The sequence below is a fragment of the Lonchura striata genome, chromosome 2 (assembly GCF_046129695.1).
Source record: "Lonchura striata isolate bLonStr1 chromosome 2, bLonStr1.mat, whole genome shotgun sequence".
Lineage (NCBI taxonomy): Eukaryota > Metazoa > Chordata > Aves > Passeriformes > Estrildidae > Lonchura > Lonchura striata.
The window spans coordinates 114,732,745-114,755,510 of NC_134604.1; the positions used below are offsets into that span (position 1 = coordinate 114,732,745).

Consider the following 22,766-nt stretch of genomic DNA (forward strand, 5'->3'; position numbering starts at 1 on the left):
TGGGAAACCCTAAAAGTGGCCATTCCACATCCTGAACCCATGGCCTTTTTTGTGGCTGTGGTTCCACAGAGTCCTGGGATGGCACTGTCACATCCACAGCTGCCAGGAGCGCTGCTGAGGCCACTCCAGGTCCTACAAACTGGGCACTCCTGTGCATAAATCAGTTTGGTTTGAGTGAAAGATGCTGAGGGAACACCTCCCACAGTGAGCTGAGCCCACTGACCCAGCTCAGGCACTCTGGGACCCAGCAGCAAACAAGAAGGAAGAGCAAACTCTTCTTTAAATGAACTAACAAAGGAATCCCAGAGTGGTCTGGGTGGGAAGGGACCTCAAAGCCCACCCAGTGCCACCCCTGCCATGGCAGGGACACCTCCCACTGTCCCAGGCTGCTCCAGCCCCAGTGTCCAACCTGGCCTTGGGCACTGCCAGGGATCCAGGGCAGCCACAGCTGCTCTGGGAATTCTATTCCATGGCCTGCCCACCCTCCCAGGGAAGGATTTTTTGCCAACATCCCACCTAAACTTGTAAATTTTCACTTTGAAGCCATTCCCTGTGCCCTGTCCCACCATCCCCTGGAAATTGTCTCTCTCCAGCTTTCCTGGGGCTCCTCCAGGCCCTGCCAGGCCACCCTGAGCTCAGCCCAAAGCTTCTCCTGTGCAGGTGAACAATCCCAGCTGTGCCAGCCTTTCCTGCCAGCAGAGCTGCTCCATCCCTCTGCTCATCCTGGAGCCTCCTCTGGGCTCTCTGCAGCAGCTCCATGTCCTGAAGCACCAGGTTTGTCCATCCCACACAAGTGCCCTGAGGCTGCAGAGCCTCAGTCCCATCTCTGAAAGCTCTCCCTGGCCCATATCCTTTATTCCCTTTCCCTGCAGCACCTCTGGGTTTACAGCAGGATTACAGGAAGCCTTTGCCAGCAGCAGCTCAAGGACTGAAGGACTCTCTTGTCTTTACCCCCCTGCAGCTCAAGCACTGCATGACCCCCTCCCAGTGCCACCAGTGCAGGACCAGTTTCAATCCTGACCCAGCTTAGTTCATACTAGCACCAGAGCAGGAGCAATTTGCAGCCAAAATATCGTGGAGTGTTCAACCACTGCCTCCTGCCCATTCCAGAGTGGGAATGCTCAGCTCCTAAAGCAGCTGTGGAGGTAACCACTGAGCCATGAGTTATTTCAGAATTTAGAACTCTTTAAAAGCTACCAGCACTAAGGAAGAGCTGCTGATGTGAGAAAGTCATTAACAGGTTATTAACAGGAATCAACACATTTGTGCATTTCAGAGCTGACCAAGAACATAGATCCACCCCAGCTCTCCATCAGAGAATTCCAGAGTAGAAAAGCAGCTGGAGCCCTGTTTTCCAAGGAGGGGGTTGAAATCTTAGCAGAGCCCAGAGCTGGTGAGTCCCTGTGACAGTCACAGTGTGACAGACACACTACATAAAAGGATAACAATTTTAGGGTTTTTTTTAAATAGGTACAACTAAATTGCACCCCATGGCTGCAGGGGCAGCACCTTAAACTCAGTCAGTGTCCTCAGCCACGTCTGCATTGCCAAGTTCTTAAAGCAAAAGGCCTTTTAGACAGCCTGCACAAAGGCTTCCTGGTTTAGATAATAAATTGATGATAAGAGGAGGCAAGAGCAAATCCTACTCACCACACAGTCTGTAAGATCATTACTAGAAGAATCCCCTCAGTAACAACATTTACTGGGCTTCAGGAACCCAGTTTGATCTCCTTACCAGTATAGAACAGAAGTGAATTGGAAATAAAGGAGGAGAGGAAGGAACAGATGACAGGAAAGGTGTTAAAAAGCAAATTATAGAAAGTGGTAGAGCAAAGAGAAGAATAAAGCTGAAGTCTTTTATTTAAACAAAGAGAGCAATTCTTAGAAATCATCTGTGCTAAAACTTTACCTCGTGCTTTTGTTTCCTGCCTTCCTCTTCCCTGCCCAGCCCGGATCTCCTGAGACGCAGGGAATGGGATCCCCATGCAGAGCCACTCCCTGCCCGTGAGCAATCCCAGCGTGGAGTCACACAGGGCTTAGTCAGCCACACCGAGGATGCTGAGCACGTTCCATTCCAGGTTACATCCACAGCATTATGGAGATGGGGACACTGAATAACAAAACTTCCTCACGTCTCTGACTTCTCCTCACACCCCAGGCCTGCTTTCCTCGCTGGCCTCTTGGAGAATTGAAGTTTTATTCCCTGTATTCCTTAGGAGCATCCATCTCTTCCTGCAAAACTCAATACCTAACACACATCAATCGGTTCCGTGCAGATCAAAGTTGGGTTCAGAGCAATCAGATTTCTAAACCCCTAAAAGTTAAAGTGCAAAAACCATTATTAACATGAAAATTTAATTAAAAGAGAAGTCTGCTGGGGAGGGGTTTACTTGTTACATTTTACTAATTAAAGCCCTTTGTAGAGGGACTTATTTTCCTTATTCAGGATCACTGTATTGTAAGATTCAATATGGAATCTTTTTGCAAAGGCAGGTTCAAGTTTTTCCTCTGTGAAAAGATTATTTTGTAATTTTTAAAGTCATACTGGTGGAATACAGAGAAACCCCTGCATTTCTCATGACTACACACACTGCTGGCAGAGCTGAACATAATTCAGGTCACTGACCTTCGGTGAACACAGGCAGGCCTGTTGCTAGCAACATAAAATATAAATACTTACTTAGAAACCAAATTTTTTTATTTATTTACTAGGAAAATTATCCTGAGGTACCCACCATGAAATGGGAGTTATTAACACACTGGAATATAATGGATTTAGACATCTCAACTATGCAGAGGCAACCAGTGATGAGGTTTGGTCTAAGACAAACTGAGCAAAAGATTCCTCAAAGACACAGGTTTGGTGTTTTATTTCAAACACTGAACAGTGAAATGTGAAGTACAATTAATCCAATTGGAATTAGATTAAAAAATCTGCCAGGGTGCTCAGTGACTGACAGCCTCCCAGAGGGACAAAGCTGAGGAATTTCAGCATCATTGTTTTGCCAGCACCCAGCACATGCATCGTGCTTTGTTACCAGGGAAATCCCGTGTGTTTAATGTCCAAATTAACACCCATCTGAAAGCTGAACACACCCAAATTCACTGCTGTTCTTGTGATCTACCTAAGGAATAATTCACCAGAATGAAAAGGGGAAAAAAATGGCCAAGCTGGACTGAGTTCTGCCCTGTACAACAACTCGGGTTCACCTGCAAAATCACAGCAGAAAATTAAAAGTAGAGTATAATTCCAGCATAAAAGTCCAATATATCCCTCCCCTTTCTGGGCACCTGCAGGTTCCTATGTACTCCACAAAAAATGTGTTGAGTACTAAAACACAGATAAATTAATTTGTGATCAGCATCACATCTGTCCTGTTGCCAAAGAAGTCACAGATCTCCTTCTCCAGCTTTAAGTTCTATGGGATTCTGGAACCCTTTTTAGCTGAATGTTTTCACCGAAACAACAACGTTATGAGTACAGAATCAGGGAATCATGGAATGGTTTGGGATTGAAGGGACCTTAAAGATCATCCCTGGGCAGGGACAGCTTCCACTGTCCCAGGCTGCTCCAAGCCCCAGTGTTCAGCCTGGCCTGGGACACTTCCAGGGATACAGGGGCAGCCACAGCTGCTCTGGGCAAAGGTTTTAAAACTCACCATCTTCAGGTTTTAGAATTCATAATTCAGTAAAAATCAAGTACCTCTCCTCAGGTGACTGCGTGTAATCTACAGAACCATGAGCAGAGTGACCTTCTGAAGGCAGCTCACCCTCACACATGGGGCGCAGGTTTCTCCTTCTTAAACATGGAAAGAGAACACTAAACATTTGGAAATTGAGCATTTTCTTAAATCACTGGGGAACAGTCAACAACAGCAAAACTGAGTTGATAGCAGACTTACTTCCCCAGCACCCTCCTGAGGAGCTGCAATGTGCACTGGGAGCTTCCACATCAGGACTTGTGAGATGCTCATGAACCAAGCACACCCTCAACCCAAACACACCCAACCGTGATTTTTTTGTGTGCTGCAAATGATTTTCAGAGTTCCAGAAGCACTGGCTCCCCTACAAACCAAGATGTTGTGAATGACTGGTTTCACTCTCATGCTGAATTTCCACCACGTGAAGCCATCGGTGAGGTGTGAAAGCTTGAGGAAGCAGCTTTGCTGAAATCACCGAGTTTCTCACCCAATTTCAGCCCTGGCACAGCAGAACTGCAGTTGCAGCAGAGCAGGGATTTCTTTCCAGCAGCAGCAGAACTGAAGCAGCCTCTGCCCTTCCCTGCAGCTGCAATGGGACAGGGGCACTCAGCAAACTGCACTGGGGGAATGGGGAGCAGGAGAAATCCACAATTATTCATCCCAGCTCAGCGCTCTAAGCTGGGCCACTGCAGATGTGCAGTGGTGATGTCAAAATACCTTCAAATGCACCTAAAACACAACCAAGTGTGATTTTATCACCCACAGAGCAGTGGTGTCACACCAGGATTAATCCAGGCAGATTCAGAGTACAGTTTGAGTCTCTGAAATATCTGATTTATAACACACCCATTTTTCTATATACACCATTTTTTACAGTCTACTTAGGAAATAATGCATCACTTCTAAACATGAATTGCTTCCCAGGCGTCTGAAGGAACTGAAATGTTAAATTTATAACTGACCCATCCAGCCAGAGAAGTCAGGATTTGTTTTTTAAATATTCATTAATTCATGTGAACCCCAGAATAAAGCCTGTGGTTTTAGGAAGAATTAAACTGACACAGTGAGGGGGGAGAGGAGGGGAAGAAAAACCCCACAACAAAGGTTGAAATACTTGAGATTTTTTAGATAATTTGCATCTGATGCTTTGCTTACTCACTGACTAAAAAAATTAATTTTAGAAGCAAAAACTTCAAATATTTTCAGTCCACTGACCTAATAAGGAACCTCCAATTAGAGAGGGGAGTGGTTCTTTTTTCCACCCACTTAGTAGTGCCAGACAAAAGTCAAACCACTGGATTTGCATTCCCCTCCCTCCAGCAAACAAAAGGAAAAGATGCTACAGCTGGAACTGCCCATGCCCTGCAATATCAGGAGCATGGGAATAAAGTCATATTCCAAAGCAGAACGCACATGAGGGCTGTAAATTAGTTTATCCAGAGGAATATGACATTTTTTGCAGAGCTGAGATTTTGTTTCTGCAGGTATTTTTTTCCTACAGATGTCCTCAACAAGGCCAATAATTCCATGTACAAAAACTGTTTCTGTTCCTTGTGGTTGGGAAAAGAACTTGAGAAATGCAAAGCCAAACATGCCCCGCTACAGAATTGCATTCATCACTTCAGAACTTCAGACCCAGAAGCCTCAAGAGATCACAACCTTCCTACTTCTCCCTGAATTTCTGAGCCATAAAAGAATTACAGGAACACCTAAAGCTGCCTCAAGTTTCCACAGAACGTGGCCAAACCACTCAATTTACAGATTTCTACTGCAACCTTGATATTACTACAACTGATTATTCTTCCACTTTAGTGGTCACTACTAGTGTCATTTTTGGTTGTATTCTTTATTTACAAAGTTTCTCAGACACCTGGCAAGGGAGGGGACTCAGGTGCAGCCACCTGAACTTTTTCATCCAGGACTAGAGCTGGAAAAATCAAAATCAACCTTACTCAGACCACAACAAAGAGAAATACTTTATATATTTATGAAGAGTCTGTGTAACTGCTCTCCCGTGTTTAAATGAAATAAAACTACTTCTCCAGCTCCATTTGGCACAAGACAGTTCTGGTGTTGCTCCCAAAGATTTAAAGTTACTTATTTCAAGTATAGCAATGTAGATGATTGTTGCTCTGGTATAGCAGTACCTTTAATCTTGAAAGTTTTCAAAATATTTTAACACGTGGAAATAAGCAGAGATTTAGACTCCCAAAGTAAAAAAAAACAAAACCAAACAAAGACCATAATAAAATAACCAAACACACAAAACCAATCACACCAAGGTGTAAGTGCTGGCTGGCTCTGTACAGAAATGGTGCTAATTTGTAAAATTTTGGTTAGTGGCCTTTTTTTGTTTTTTGTTTTTTTTTTAGCCATGTATAGGTGTGTGGGCATTTTTAAGGACTTTTGGACCATTTCAAACACACCAGGAACTGCTGTTTAAATGCTGCCTCTCAGGCAGCTCCCATTGACACTGCAATGCCACAACCCTTGTCTTTTATTATTCAGATTTAGACTGGACAGACATAGCTGGATCCTTTCAAATTGCTCTTCCAGCTCCTTTTAACTTGGGAAACACCACACCAGCTCCAGCTTTCTCCACACATGTCAAGATAGAAGCACCAGGTTTAAAACCCTTGCTCATCACACTTTCAAACAGCACTTCTTGTGAAGTTCATCATCTTTGAAAACTGACAGTGGCCAGGAACAGCCTGCTGTTGCATTCAGCTCCACGGGAATAAACAGAATTATTTCATTAAAATCATTACTTTTAGGCTGAAGTCCCCAAAAGCTGAAGGTGATGCTGATGTGGCTGCTGTGCTCGCAGAGCCCTCCCTGTGCCACACCTGGCAGTGCCCTGCTGTGAGTCAGGGCTGCAGCTCGGCAGCGCTGAAAGCCCGGCTGTGCTTTGGTCACTGCCCTGCTGACTCTGCACAGCCCCACAGCAACCCGAGTGACAATTCCTGCCTTGGAAGGGACCCGAGAGTCACCCAGTGCCACCCCTGCCATGGCAGGGACACCTCCCACTGTGCCAGGCTGCTCCAGCCCCAGTGTCCAACCTGGCCTTGGGCACTGCCAGGGATCCAGGGGAATCTGGGAATTCCATCCCAGCCCCTGCCCACCCTGCCAGGGAACAATTCCCAATCTCCCACCCAGCCCTGCCTCTGGCAGTGGGAGCCATTCCCTGGGTGCTGTCTCTTCATCCCAAGTCCCTCTGCAGCTCTCCTGGAGCCCCTTCAGGCCCTGGCAGGGCTCTGAGCTCTCCCTGGAGCTTCTCCTCTCCAGCTGAGCTCCCCCAGCACAGAGGGGCTGGGACCATCTTTATGTCCCTGCTCTGGGCTCCCTCCAGCAGCTCCACACTCTGATGCTGAGGTCCCCAGAGCTGGAAGCAGCACTGCAGGTGGGAGCTCACGAGAGCAGAGGGGGAGATCCACTCTACGTGAAAGACATGAATAAATAAAGCTCCCACATTTTCCTCACGTTGTTCACTCCAAGCCCTTCCATTTCTCAGAACACACACCCTCAGCAGCTCCAAACGTTTTTCACTAAATATGAATCATCCCTGGGACAGTATTTGTTAACTTGCCATCGTTCAGGATGGGTTTACGTTCCATCTGTAGCGCCTTTGCCATGGCCTTATTCCCTGGTTCAGGAACCGCTGACCTAGAAAACTCTCACTGAAGAAGGAGATAAACTAAGGAACTTCAGGAAATTCTCAGATCATCTGGGGATGGAGTCAAAACACCTTCTCCAGACTCACAATTCCAAGGTCTTGTTGCATTATCTTTTCAGTCTCCATCCATCCCTGCTGTTAAGCAAAATATTCAAGCAAATCTTGATATATTTCAAGGTATACTGAGATATAGGTAGGGGGAGGTAATAAACTGCAAATTCCTCTGTTTTAAGTGGTATTATAATCCACAAGAATAATTCAGGCATCCTATCCAAGTGATAAAAGCACGTGGATGCAAGGGAGAAAAGCCAGCGCAGACACTGGGTGCAGATCAAGCAGCAAACGCTTTACTGGGTATGTTTATTATCCCACTGAATAGAGATTTCATCAAATATTCACCCCCAAAAATACAGTTACTGGTAGCTCATTGGAGATTCCAGAGTATTTGTTCTCCTACATAAAGCCATTGTCTTTAATGTTAAAAAAAAATAAGATCAGAATGTGCTAATTATAATCTGATGTGTGCCCAAATTCCTTACAATTTCCTCCAGGAATTCATCAAGCCTTCATCCATGTATGGATACCTCCAAAAAGAATTCATCATTTATAAAGCCTTCAATGACCAGAAAGTCATGACACTCTTTGAAGTGAACTGACTGCCAATCACCAACAGAAGTTGATTATCTCTGGCTTATTAATATGGAAAACAATGATTTGCTGAGCTTCAGGAATTCAACAAGAGGCTGGAGGTGACTCAATCCCAAGTGGACAGGTCCCGGATGTGCAGTTCAAGCTCAGTCTGGAAATTTGGGATAACATTGGCTTGAATCCCTTTTTGGGAACAGGCACTATGGAGAAGTATGGAATTCACTTTGGATTATTTTCTCATGGCAGCTGTAAGGTAAAAGTCTAAGAGAGATCCTTTAGTGACATAAAAGACCAGGAAAAGTCTCTCCAGCAGAGCTCTCTCACATTCATTTGGTCTAATTCAGCTTTTATGAGGAGAAACAGAAAAAGTTGAACCTTTGGGACAAGTTTTTGCGATCTTCACCAATTCCAGCATCTCAGTGTGGAGTTCACACTGATCAGTCTGATGCTCTCCAAGGTACTTCTCATTTGTTCAAGAAGCAGACATTGCATTAAATCTTTGACAAACTTATCCATTTAAGTATTTATGTCACAGCAAGACTATACAATCTTTATTAAATAACAGTATCTCTGCCAGCATCAGAAGTTGGTAAGGGCCTTACCAGAGAAGTTTGGTTTCCTGTAGCATTTTTTTCCTTGATAACAATTCCTAAAATGATTTTAATAATACAGGTTGCAGGAAGGAAATGAGGGCAAATTTAAAAAAAAAAAAAAAAAAAAAAAAAAAAAAAAAAAAAAAAAAAAAGCCTTTAAATCCTGACCTTATAACCCTCCAAAGAGCACTCAGGTTTGCCAAGTCCAAGGTATCCAGGAAATAAAAAAGCAAGAAAATCTCTAGTGTCCCACTGAAGTTCACACTCTCAAGAACAGCTTGGGATAAGATGGAAAGACTCCAAAACAAAGCCACTTTTCCAGCAGATCTTTTCTTTTGTACTAATGACACTGAGCTGGTGTATTCCATGGAATGGTGTGCTGTGCTTCTTAGGAGACTGCTGGAAAAAGGGAACTTTTGATACAGCGCTGCTCCTGTTCCCATGTTGTGAAACAGCTCAACAAGAGGGTCCTGAGTGTGCTCTGACACATTCCAGGGGCTGCCCAGGGAGCTTTGCAGTGCCCATCCCTGCAGGTGTCCCCTGGAGGTGGCACTGAGTGCTCTGGGCTGGGGACAAGGTGGGCATGGGGCCCAGCTGGGACTCCCTGGGCTGGGAGGGCTTTGCCAGCCATTTTCCAAATGATTCTGGTATTCTCTGCTCCAGCAGCCAAGGCCTGGAACTTCCCCTTTTTTGCTCAGACATTTTTGTCTGAAATATTTCATGGATAGTCAACCCAAAGCAAAGCAGGGAAAAGAGAAATTTGGTTTCAGGAGAAGTGCCATGGAATAGCAAAGAAGGGGATGGAGGGGGGAAGACAAGCACCAAACACCAGAGCAGCTTCAGAGTTCTGTGCCTAAGGAACCTCAGCTACTCCTGGAACTGAGCAGTGCCACGTGCTCAGCAGAAGACAAGTCTTTAGCCATGAAAAAAACCTCACAGAAACCAAGCAGGATCGACAGAGCTCACTGGAAAACTACTCAAATGGATTAAGAATATTAAGGAAGAAAATCATCAGACAAGCTCCAAGTCAGCAGAGATACAGCATTTATGAGCAGCAATTTTATTTACTAAGAGGGAACCACTGAACATCTCCAAAGACAATCATAATTCACACTCTCACTTATGTTTATTATCATATAAGAATTCCAAATATTGGAATGGCATGGAGAAAATAGGTCTTGCTGGCTACTTCCCATGCTCCTGCCCTCAGTCCACCCAAAAACTTGGAGAAGCAATGGGGATGGGCAGAAGAAATTCACTGCTTTTTTCCTGCCATAAAGACTAAGTGTATTGCTCAATTTTCCAGATTTATTTGAAGTTACTTTGGATTGTTAAAATATGGATGGACATTCAAATGGATGGATTCAGATTTTAAAGCATGAGTACTTCTGTCTACTTTCCCAACTAACAGGTAAATAATGATCAACAAGATTTAAATAATTTGGGCTAAAATATTGTGTATCTGAATGCATGGATGTGAAACTGGTAGCCTATTTGAGAGGACAAGCAAGCATGGAATTTCCAAAAGTTTAGGCTGGTTTTTAACATAACTGGCCCAGCTGGTAGTTGTGTGGAATAGAAACTTTTTTTATGTCTCCTTTGTACAGCAGGAAGAAGAAAACAAAGCATTTTACTCCACAATTCAGTATCTCGTATCAGAGGTTCTGCTCATAGCTTATACAATGAAAATACCTTTTCTAAGAAATTAACTTTGGGAACTTCAACTCACTTTTCAGTTTGTCCAAAAAGGAAAAACACATTTTGTGTGTGCATGCCTATCTTAAGGTAATACAGAAGTCAAGTGAAAATTCAAAAGTGAATGAGACAGAGATGAAACCTGTATGTTGTATTGGTTTGTAGTATTGTTTTGGGTGGAATGCACAGAAAATTAAAAACTTGGGTTTTTTTAAGCTGTTTTAGTGTTTAAAAGGGGATTTTTTTCCTACTGGGGAAGAGAAAGGAGAACGAACAAACAACTGAACAAATTACAGTAAGAGAGGTGCTGGCAATGACCTGGGAGAAAAAGGGCACAAGCAGAAGTTAGAAAACTGTTAAAAAGCAAGGAAAAACTCTAAGAGGACCAGAAGGGAAAAGAGAGCGAGAAGAGAAGCATCAGGAGCCAGAAGTGACTCCCAAGCTCAGGCTGTGCTGGGAGCTCACACCAGGGCAGCAGGAACGTGAGTTTGAGACAGCAGAAAGTCAGCGAGGCAGAGCCAGGAGGGGACAGGGATGACACAGGATGATTTACTGCAGGAGGGGTGGCAAGAATTCCAGGGAATGGTGTTCTCCACGCAGTGCCAGCGCTCTCAGGGGCAGTTACCCAAGCCCTGCCCCTGCTGCTGCCCACCCACACAGCCCATTCCACCATCCCCGTGGCTGCAGTGTAACCCGACTCCCACCCCCACACACACCCCAACGGTAAAAATATAAAATTATTTATTTCAGCCAACTCGCCCTGCAAGCCTGATTCACTGGCTGGGCTGACAAACAGCTGTGCCAGCACAAAGCAGGTGGGAGCACGCAGCCCCAAGGGAGGGAAGGGGAGCTGCTCAAGGGGTCACTGCCTTCAAAGAACTCCTGGCTGCACTCTTTGCTTGGAAGAACTCTTCCAACAATTTCCCTCCAAGAGCTTCCATCATCTACACCCTGTGCAGAAACCTCCCATCAAGCCTTCATGCATCTATGGATACCTCCAAAAAGAATTCACCATTTATAAAGCCTTCAATGACCAAAAAGCCATGACATTCTTTCAAGTGAACTGACTGCCAGAAGTTGATGATCTCCTGCTTGCCAACACTTGTAATATCAGCAGGTTAACGCTGGCCCTTACCCCTCGTAGATTAAACACAAAACCAATTATTTCTTTTCATCTTTATGCTTCTTTTGTATCAATTATTTCAAACTGGAATAGGTACAGGTCTGGGGAGAGCAAGGTCATTTTCACCAGCCCCAGGAAAACATGGACATGGCCAGAAGGAAAAAGGGGGAGAAAATCAACATTGCTTGTGTTTTTCTCTGAATATGCTGCTCTTGCTGTGCTGCCCTTCAGCATCCTCTCAGCACTGAATTATGTACCTGCCTATGGCCTTATCTCATTCCAGAAGACTGATCTGGATGAAAAAGAGATCGTGAATTCTGCTCGAATTTCCCCCAAATTTAAGAGGGTGTAGCCACAGAAGACCAACAATTCCAGTCTTAATTCCCCAGCTTCAGTTACTCTGCTTCCCTCCACTGCCAGCACTACCAGCAGTATCTCAGGACTCTGTCACAAGTTTGGTCAGCTGAAACCAGAACACATTATTTTTAAAGAGTTCTATTTGAGACATTTAGTCAGTTTTCCCTCTAAAATCCAAGCAAACTCAAGCACGGAAAAAGATGGGTCACGCACCCAGTGGACACAGGCACAGGTAACTCTCTGTTCCCCAAACTGGTCACTCCTGAAGGCTCAGAACTCAGCCCTGCCAGAAAAATTGGAGCTTTTGGACTGCTGGATGGAGCTGTGGATGTCCCATCCCTGGAAGTGTCCAAGGCCAGGCTGGATGAGGCATGGGAAGGTGTTCCTGCCCAGGGCAGGGGGTTGGAGTGAGACAATCCTTACAGTCATTCCAACCCAAACCATTCCATGATTCCATATTCCAATCACACAAAGTGGGAAAATCCCATAAATGCCTCCCTTCCCCTTCCATATGAAAGTTGTATAAATGTCATATCCATTGAAATTCACATTTATTCATCCCACAGATGCATCTCATATGCACCAGGAGGAGTACACAGAAAACAACCTACCCAGTTAATCCAGCTATCCCAAAATGATACAATTTCCTGAAATACCCCATCACTTTTCCCAAAATTGAGGTATGAGGATCAAATGGGAAAAGACGTTGCAAATTAAAAATCAGCATTTTTGAAGACAAACTCGGTTTGAGAAAAAAAAACTTCAAACCCTAATTCCCCCAAATTTCCAAGCAAATCCTAAATTCCTTGAGCAGACCTCTATGTGGATGTGCTGAGTCACTCTCCAACCTTAAGAGGCTGCTTTTTTCAAGTTACAGAGCACTCAGAATACAAACTCCAGGCAAATGAAACTGCAAATGCAAAGAGCATCCTGCTATTAAAGCCTCAGACACTGAAACCCTTCAGCTCAGCTCCACCCGCTGCATCACCCGGTGACTTTGGGCACTCGCCGGGTCACCAAGGGAAATAGAAAAATATTTTAAAAATATAAAGTTTTTTACAGAAAGGTGATGAAGTTCTGGAATTGCTGCCTGGGGAGGGGGTGGAGTCACCACCCCTGGGTGTGTTTAACCAAGCCTGGATGTGGCACTGGGTGCCAGGGTTGAGTTGAGGTGCTGGGGCTGGGTTGGACCTGATGATCTTGAAGGTCTCTTCCAACCCAGTGAATCTGGGAATTCTGTGAGTTCTGTGACTTTGGGCACTCATCAGGTGATTTTGGGCACTCACCAGGTGACTCTGGCCTGTCACTTCACCTTTTGGCTTTCAGTCCCTTGCTGGAGAGCAGCTCAGGGAGTTCTTTATCTCATGCTGTGTGCATGGAAAGCACACAAAGCTCTACAAGATGCCAAAAATCCCTGAATTCCATCTCTTCATCCCAAAAAAAAGGAGTTCAGTGCCTTAGGTCAGGCTGGCAGTAGGATAGAGAAAGTTTGGGTGGATGGGGTTTTTCTATATGTTAGATCCCAATCACTGGAAAACTCTTCCATGGGATGCTGGAAAAATCCATTAGAATTCACTTGATTCAGGTACTAAAATGTTGCATGAGAAAGTCCCAAACCTAAAACCAAGTGCAGGGTCAGGACAGAGATCAGTTACTGACTTTCACTTTAAAAAAACAAATTTATATATTTACTACATAATAAAAGATAGTTCAGAGCACCAAAAGCAAGAGATGATTCTCCCATTGTTGTCAGTGCTTGAGTGTTTGACTTAGTTTGGGAATTTTAATGGAAATAATGAATAAAGCCAAGTGCAACTCCATAGAGACAGTCAAGACTGAAATGTTGGGAGGAAGACCACACTTCCAACCTAAGGAATACAATCCAGACCCGTTTTCTCTAGCACATCAAGGAAGTTTATGGATTTGACACTGTCAGGTTGGGGGTTCAGAGGTTTCAGAGCACACATAAAGACTAACACAAAACTTAGAAATTGCATTCTGGGCCAACTCTGTGATTGCTAAAAATGCATCTTGAGCTTCAGCCCCACCTCAAACCACAGCCCTCAGGTTCTTCTGTTTTATGCAACCAAAATCATGCAAAGATGAAAATTAAGATTTGTTTTTTAAAGTATCAGTGGTCCAGAGGAAGAAAGTAACAGCAAAGCAGCTAAAGAAACCTGTATCAGAAAATACCAAAGAGCTTTTTTTTAGCAAATATGGAAGTCTGAACATCAAATTCTTCATCCCAAAGTCTTGTATAGAAATAATCACAAGTTCTCACATTTCAATAAAATTAGGTAGGAACTACAAGACTCAAAATCTTAACAAAAGAGTGAGGCCAACAAGTGAGGCCAACACTTACAAAGTACTGGGTTATACTATGTAGACTCAGGATTATATTTCTGAGGTAGAAAAAAATAGTTATAAATATTTTAAAAATGAGGAATGACATAAGGAAGGTCAGTTAAGTCCACCCTCTCTCTTAGCAGACTTTGGAAATACACATTAAAGGACAGCAAATATAAGCTTAGGGAATCTCTGTCACACACACACAAAAAATTATTGGCTAATCTCAATCAGAACATGTGACTGATTAAAAAAAAAATTAAGAACTGGAAGTTATTACACTGGACAGAAAAAGAGGAATAAAAGAAAGGAAAAAAACCCAAACAAACCACCCCAAGACAGAAAACCTCCAGGAGGAGATTTAATGGCATTAACTACTCCAATGTGGTCATTTCCTTATTTTCAGATTTTTAAAAGATGACTGAGATTGGGTTTTGTGCTGTGGAATCAAAGCCCCAGACCCTGCCCTGCCCAGTGAGCCTGTGGCACTCCATCTTTTACATTTCAGCTCAACTGAAAGAGGTTTTTCAATCAATCTGTTCCATTTAATGGCATTTTTATAAGTTTTACAGGAGGGGTGATTTCAAGATGCATCACTGGAACTTTGTAAACTGTAAGGAGAACTTGTTTTCTTGTTTCTTGAAATAACTGGGTGCTGATTAAGAACATCCAGCAGAAAACCAGAATTAAATACTTGCTTTATGCAGGTGGAATACAACCATTATACAATAGTTACACAACTCTTTCTTTGCATAATAAGAAGAGAAAAAAGTGGGGTTTTTAAACCAGCCTTCAGAAGAGAGAACTTGGTAACACCACGACTTGGCCACTGGTTTCCCTTGCTTTATTGGCTTCTGCAATAAATTAAATTGCAATATTCTAGCAAAAACTTGGGTTTGGGTGTACTGTGTGGCAGTAATCAAGTAAATGGGCACTGGGTAGAACCTTCAACCCACTTTTAGAAATCTGTGTCCAGTTCTAATAGGAAAAAAGCATTTCTGGTGCCCATCACGGGGAGCAAAGTCCTCTGGACTGCAGACTGAGACCCAAAGCAGTCAGAGCTGCCAAGAAGCACCAAGGAAGGCAGTGCAGAGCCTGTGCTCCATCTGTCTCCACCTGTGCTCCTGGATTTCTCAAGGTTTCAACACCGAGCTCATAAAGTTTTAAAAGGTCCATGCTGTGAACATGACTCTGGTTAATTTAACTCCACAGAGATACATAAATGAATGTTGTGATGGGTCAGAGACTGCAAGGCTCACATGGACACTGTGCTGCAACCGTGGCAAACACAGCTGAGAACATCCCCAGAGCAACCCTGCAAGGACACAGGAGAACCTTCCTGAAGGGCCACATCAGAGAAAGGATTTCCATCCACGCCTCCAGATGATGAGTTTCAGACCTTCTATCATTAAGCTTGTGTACAGCAGACTATCAAATTACAATAATTACCAGAACTCACAACCTTTTTATTTACAGAAGAAAACCCAAACCACAAACACACGGATTTCCCCAAGGCTGTCCTAGAAATTCTGTAGAGAAGCACGTGAGGAATGGACAGGGAGCTCCAAATCAGGAAATCTGACACAGAAAGAAACAATCCTTACTCCATGTTGTAAATACAAACCAAAACAGAAATCAGAGCCCAAGAAAGGTACCTAATTAATACAACACAAACTCAAGCAATTCTCAATTGTCCTTATAGAAGCTTTACCTGTATAACACAGTCTCTTGTACTCTGTTCACTCAGACCTCAACTGACTCATTTGTGATGCTGTCTTTAGTAGAGATAGTTCACAAAACACATTGATTCACTTCGAATTTAAGCTTTACAATTAGGTCAATAATTAAGCTTTACAATTAATAAATATATACTAAGCTTCTTAAAAATAAAAAACCACCACAGAAAGTTTAAGGAGCAACAAGAGCCATTCCAAGTGAAGCTGTAGTAAATGGGTAGTTGCAGAGTGGTTACCACTAACCAGAGCTGCCACTCTGATTCTGGGGCAAAGAGCCAGGAAAGTTTGGAGCCCTTGGTTAGAGCTTGACTTCAGCAAAAGTTTAAAAACTGTCAGGGAGAGAGACAGGGAGACCCCCAGCACCCTCAGAAGTGACAGGACATGGAGGTGTGTGCACAGACACAGAGGAGGGTGGCATCCAGAGGGACCTGGACAGGCTGGAGAGGTGTGGCTGGGAGAACCTCACGGAGTTCAGCAAGGCCAAGAGCCAAAGTGCTGCCATGGGGAATCCCAAACACAAACCAGGTGGGTGGGAAAGGATGGAGAGCAGCCCTGAGGAGCAGACTGGGGGTGCTGGTGGTGAGAAGCTCAGTGTGTTCTTAGTCCAGAGCCCCCCATGCCCTGGGCTGGGAAAGGGATTGGGATTGTGGGATTGGGATTGTGGGGATTGGGATTGTGCCCTGAGCCCCACAGGTGAGATCCCACCTGCAGAGCTGCCCCAGCCCTGTCCCAGCCCAGCAGGAGCTGGAGCTGCTGCAGAGAGCCCAGAGGAGGCTCCAGGATGAGCAGAGGGATGGAGCAGCTCTGCTGGCAGGAAAGGCTGGCACAGCTGGGATTGTTCACCTGCACAGGAGAAGCTTTGGGCTGAGCTCAGGGTGGCCTGGCAGGGCCTGGAGGAGCCCCAGGAAAGCTGGAGAGAGACAATTTCCAGGGATGGAGGGACAGGGCACAGGGAATGGCTTCAAACTGAGAAATTACAAGTTTAGGTGGGATATTGGGAAAAAAATCCTTCCCTGGGAGGGTGGGCAGGGCTGGGATGGAATTCCCAGATTCCCCTGGATCCCTGGCAGTGCCCAAGGCCAGGTTGGACACTGGGGCTGGAGCAGCCTGGGACAGTGGGAGGTGTCCCTGCCATGGCAGGGGTGGCACTGGGTGGGCTGTGAAGTCCCTTCCAACCCAAACCACTCTGGGATACCATGAAAAATATGATTTTATTAGGAAGGCAGAGATCCATTAGTGCAATCACACACACACATGCAGCATTTGCAGGAATGCTCCTTTTCCTGCACAGGGCCTGCCATAACAATCTCAGTTTCTGAAGGAACACTCTGACATTGACAGAAAGTCACCCCAAGTACAAGAGCACAGAATTCTAAGCTTAGAACATCTCATGATGGTAAAAAATGTACATTAAGCTGTTATTCCACAACATTGACCCAGTGTTGTCATATTTATGAGTAACTTCTATAGAAATAAAAACTCCCAAGATCTTGTAACATTAACAAAGAAATCAATATATTTCAAACACTAACTCTGGCACTGCATTACATTAATGCCTAATTATCCACAAGTTGGAAAGAATAACAATAAAGAAGCCAGAATCAGACATGATCCTGGAAAGTTACTGAGCTTCCAGTATCAATCAGAGTTTGAAAGAGTGTATGGAAACTGATTTGTCTGTGACCACACACACCCCCTCTGTGTATTTAATGTGTAAGTCCTGTTCAAACTGCAGTTTAAAAGAGGAATACATGTGGTTCTACAGCTGTAAGTAGGGAAAAGCTGTAGTTACAACCTGACAGGGCAGAGATCAGTGTGAGGGAACTCTCAGTGACCAGGAAAATGCAGGACTGAGGAAGTACCAACACATTCACTTCCCTGACAAGATTTCTCTCCTCTTTTAACCCTTCCTCGAGTTTTAACTCAAAGTGATACCAGGGGCACAAAACTGCTCCCTCTGTAAAGGAGATGCTGGATGTTCCAACAAGACCACAGTAAATGAGTTATTAGCAATTTATGATGTTCACAGAAGCACAAATCACGAGCTGAACACTCACAGGGATAGGGGATTTGAAATGAAATGTGTTTGCACTCAAGAAACCACAAACCCAGTGAACAACAGGTTTTTGGAACACTAAGATTTAAAAGTTTCACTAACAAGTTCAATTTAATTATTAAAGTTATTTACTTATGCTTTTGTGAACTAGTCATCCTACTAATTTGATTTTTTCCAGTAACTCGACAAAATTCAGTCTCATTTTTTTCCCATTATTTTTTGAAGGAATGACTCTTCCATCAGAAATCAATTTATACATTTCCATCCCACTCTTATTTCACCATCCAAAACAGTTACCAAAAAGAAAGAGGAAACTTTTCAACACAAAGAAGTATTAATGTATTATTAACTATTCCTTAAATTGACTCACAACACAGTCTATTTTTATTTGCCTCCGGGGGAAAAGAAAAAGGGGGTGGGGGGAAAGGAATACCAGGAGTCTTTGGAACTTTATGTAACAGCAATTGAAAGCTTGGTCTCTCACAGCTGGATCGTAACTGACACTTAATAGAGTTAATTTTCCTTTCATTTACTGTTTCACTTTGAGGTACTTGGTGCTACCCAGACCTGGAAGCTTTGCATGGAGAATGTTTACAAATAGATGTCAGCTCGCGGTGTTTCAGTTACAGAAGTATTTCCCTGCTTTTCCAAAATTCAGAGCTGGGATTTCACTGATTCCGTTTTCATACAGGGGCTTGAAGCAGCACCAGAGTTTTCCCACTGTATGGATGCAGGCAGGGCTGACTGGGAGTTGTCTCCCACATTTCCCTGGCCCTTCAGTGGGGATTCTCCCCAAAAATCACAAGGACAGGACACTTTGGAATAAATAAGGAGATGATAAAGCCAATACTCTTCAAAGTGGTCCATACCAAGGGTTAGGACAAAGCAGAACCCTGCTCTGACAGAATGAAATCCATTGGTACCAGAAAAAGCAGTCCAGTTATTTTTCCAGTCATTCTGGGATAAATGAGAATTAAATGCAGAATTTTACCTTCCTTCCCCAAAGGAGGAAAAGGTGGATAAAACAATAGATAATCACTACAATTCTACTGGTATATTGTGTCACCTTGAAGAGCCAGCACTGGAGAACTCCACAAATGGAACATGCCTTTGTGGAAGTAACCATTCCTGATTTTCCAAAGTTTCTCTGGCATTTTTAAGGCATCCAAAGACTACAGTTCCCATAAGCCTCTTCCTGAAGGACCCATGGAGGTGAGGATGGAAAGGAAGAGCATTCCCCTTCTCCTGATTACTTCTTTCTCCCCTCAGAGGCTCACAAGAAAAGCAGTTCACCCAGAGAGGTTTTTGGTATTCGTTCAAATAATAAAAAAAAAAAAAAAACCAAATAACAAAAAAAAGTCTTAGAACAAACAATAACTCTCATTGCATAAACATCAGAGTCTGTGTAGCCAGAAAGTTATTACATAATTTTTGCAAAAATGTATTTCTTATCAACCTCTTTGCAGAGATGAAACTGTAAACTCAACAAATAATGTATTGTATTCAGTTATAAAGACAAAAGCAGCAGTTCTCTGTAAATAATCCTATCCTACAACAACAGATCTATTTACAAAAGGATTTCAGAAGTTATACAACTCCCATAATATAAAGGTATCAGAAAGTTTTGTACTTTAATATGGAGAACAGTTCTCCAAATGGCATGCAAAATGACCATGGAAAGGCTAAACCGATACCAGGCTGCAATTTTCACCCAAAACCACAAACAGCCACACAACTTTCAACCTGCAGTCCCACAGCCAGGCTTAAAAACACCTGAAATGAACAGGTTTTCAGAGGAATTCCCAAAAGATAATCTAATTATAGCAACAAAAAGTGCTTTTTTTGGTACCAGTAGGTTTTAGTCTTCAGAGCAGCACCCATTCGAGCTCAGAAGAAGCTGTGAAATGCCTGCATGGCAAATAAAAGCTCCGGTTTTGTGTGTTTATTCTTTTCACATACCATCTGAGCAGGTGGTCCAGTGACTTTAAGATGTGGCACATGTAAGCAAGTCTGTCCTAATTAAATGTCACTTGAAAAGCTCGGACAAGGCAGAGTTTTTCCCGGACACCAGAGGTGCTCTGCAGCTTTGTTTGAACTATCAGCCACTTTGCAAAAGTCTCCTACGGCCCTCAGGTGTTCATTCCCACCCTGCACAACCCCCCAGACTCCCAAACTGGATAAATTCCCCGTGAGTCCCTGCTTGTTTCACACCAGGAAGGGAATCCTGCACTGAAAGGGAGAACTCTTGGCTGCTATGAGGTAAAATTATCCTTGTCACTGTCCAGCTGGGGGAGGGGATGCCAATGACAAGTCCCAAATCCATCCAAGTATTGATGCAGGAACTGTAACGCTCGCTCCTGTAACCAACCCTACCTGTAAGCTTGGAAACAATATCAAACTCTTGACCTATTGCCCTCCTGGCTTAGGAAAACCCTGCTGGCTCTTTCAGTTTTGAACAAGATATACTTGCTTCACCCAAGGAATATTCCAAAGCCATGAATTAAACTCAAAAAGCTTCATGAACTTGGATGGAATTTTTAATTCACAGCAAAAAATGTAAATTTAACACTTCACACACATATTCTACTTCAGACTGCAAATAAAAAGTCTAGTTCTAAATAATTCATGTAAGCCAAAAACAAGAAGCATAGCCTACAAAAGTATCTATATATACACACACCAAATATATATAGATAATAGTTAACAAATACTAGCTCAGAGTTATTTTCAGTGTTATTATACTAATTCTATAAAGTATAATTAATTTTCCAAAAATATCCAACCTACAGAGGTTGGGGGAAGGGCGGCGTGGAGAAAGAGAGAAACAAGTTTACCAAAACTTTTTAGGGCTACAGACTATTCCAAGGAGGGAAGTTAAATTCTGCTTGGTTACAAGCAAAGAATTGAGTACTACCAGAAATTAAATGTTTGCTGATTTATCACCAGATATCATCTATGTGTTCTTTGACTTCACACACCTTTCTTGAAGAAAAGGTAAGGAAACACCAAGAAGATAATAAAAAAAGTTGTTAACTTGTTCAAATCCGGGCCCCCATGAAACTCCATCCACCTCAGTGTGACTTCAAGGACCTCCTGGCAGAAATTAACACCACACACTCATTCGGATTCAACCAGGATGGCTGTCAAAAACACGCTTGTCGATTTATTTTGTAGCGAGTTACTCTGCCTTTGTTGATTCTAAATAACAATAAATGTTAATTTCCCTCGATGGCTGTGGAGTAATAGGAGAACTAAGTAACAGCAGCAATCTAGAAACATGATCAAAGAAGCCCTACCTGGTCTTTGGAGGGGCTAAACCCCAAGCTTCAAAGCCGACTGAGATCCAAAACCACACCAATTTCTAAATTTCCAATTCCAGGACTTTAAAACGCGTTTTGTGATCCCACGGCGGCGGGAGGGAACTCTGGCCACTCCAGAGGAGCACCCAGTGCATCCGAGAGGAGCCCCAATTCCTCCCCACAACACAAAGCTGAATCCCTAAAAGGCCGCGGCCAGCTACTAAAAGACGGATTCAGGGAATCATTAATGATGGAAAAGAGCTCCGAGATCATCGAGTCCAACCTACGGCCACCTTGTCAAGCAGCCCATGGCACCGAGAGCCACGTCCAGCCTTTCCTTAAAGACCTCCGGGGACGGTGCCTCCGCCACCTCCCCGAGGAGCGCCCGTGTGTCCCTGCCTGTCCCTGTGCCTGTGTGTCCCTGCGTGTCCCTGTGTCTATTCCCAACGCTGCTCCCTCCTCCTCCCCACCCCCACCGAAGGGATGACAGGCACCTCGCTCAGGTAACTCCTTCCCCATCTCCCTGCACCTTCCCCACCCGCCCCACCGGCCCCTCACAGGTGCCGGGGGCATCCCAATCCTCCCCTACAACAGGTGATGCTCCGAGTCCTGCCGCCCTCCTCGCCGCCAGCCCGGCCCGAGCCCTCGCACCCGCCCACCGCAGGGCGTTGCGCATAACACCGAGAGGCTCCGGGCGAGCTCCCTTCCTCCATCGCCGCTCCCAAGGCCCGGCAAGCCACAGCCGCGCTCCAAGGGGAAAAAGGCCGCGGGCTGCGGCGGGGCGGGCGGGGATGGATCCCGGCCCTGCCGCCGCTCCCGCTCTAAGATGGCAGCGAAGCGCTGCGGCCCCTCCGCCGCGGGCCCGGGCGAGGCGGCCCCGGCTCGTCCCGCGGCGCGGCGTCTCACTCACCCGTGCGGCGGCTTCTCCCGGGGCGAGGCCTCTCCCTCCGCGGGGCGAGTGCCGGGCTCGTCCTCCCGCTCTTCCCCGGGGGCCTCGGCGGCGGCGGCGGCGCCTCCTCCTCCCTCGGGCCGCGGCTCTGCCCGCGGTGGGGAAGGGGAGCCCGGGCGGCCCGGCGGGTCCCCGGCCGGGCTCTGGCTGTTCGCTGCCCTCACAAAATGGCGCGCGGTCCAAACCTGCGCAGCGCCCGGCGGCGGCTCGGCCTCGCCTCGGCTCGGCTGCGATCGGCGGCCTGAGCCCCGGCCGGGAGCGCGGGGACAGCGGCGGGGGGAGCGGGAGGAGCGGGAGGAGGAGGAGGAGGAGAAGGAGGAGGAGGAGGGGATGGGGGGAAGCGCAGCGCCGTACCGAGCCCCCGGGAACTCCTCGCTCCCTCCCTCCCTCCCCCGCCTGCCAGCCGCTACCTCCTCCCCCTCCCTCCCTCCCCGCCCGCTCCTCCTTCCCTCCCTCCCTTCTTCCTCACGAACCGGCTTCGCTTCCCGCACCGCCGCCGCCGCCTCAAGCCCGGCCGCGCATCCCCGGCGGGACCCTCGGAGCGCACTTTTTTTGCGTCCCTTCTTTTCCTTTTCCTTTCGCGGTGGAGG

General features: G+C 45.2%; 1 protein-coding gene across 2 annotated transcripts in view; it reads right to left on the reverse strand.

Moving 5' to 3' along the window:
- The window catches only part of DYRK1A (dual specificity tyrosine phosphorylation regulated kinase 1A), a 77,859-nt gene extending 55,093 nt beyond the window's left edge, over positions 1–22,766 (reverse strand). The window contains exon 1 of one of the 2 annotated variants that reach the window (XM_021527461.2): positions 22,650–22,766. The gene's annotated coding sequence lies outside the window, so the exon portion shown is untranslated. Of the gene's footprint in view, positions 1–22,137; positions 22,432–22,649 lie in introns of those variants that run through there. The other variant, XM_021527460.3, reaches the window with a different exon arrangement.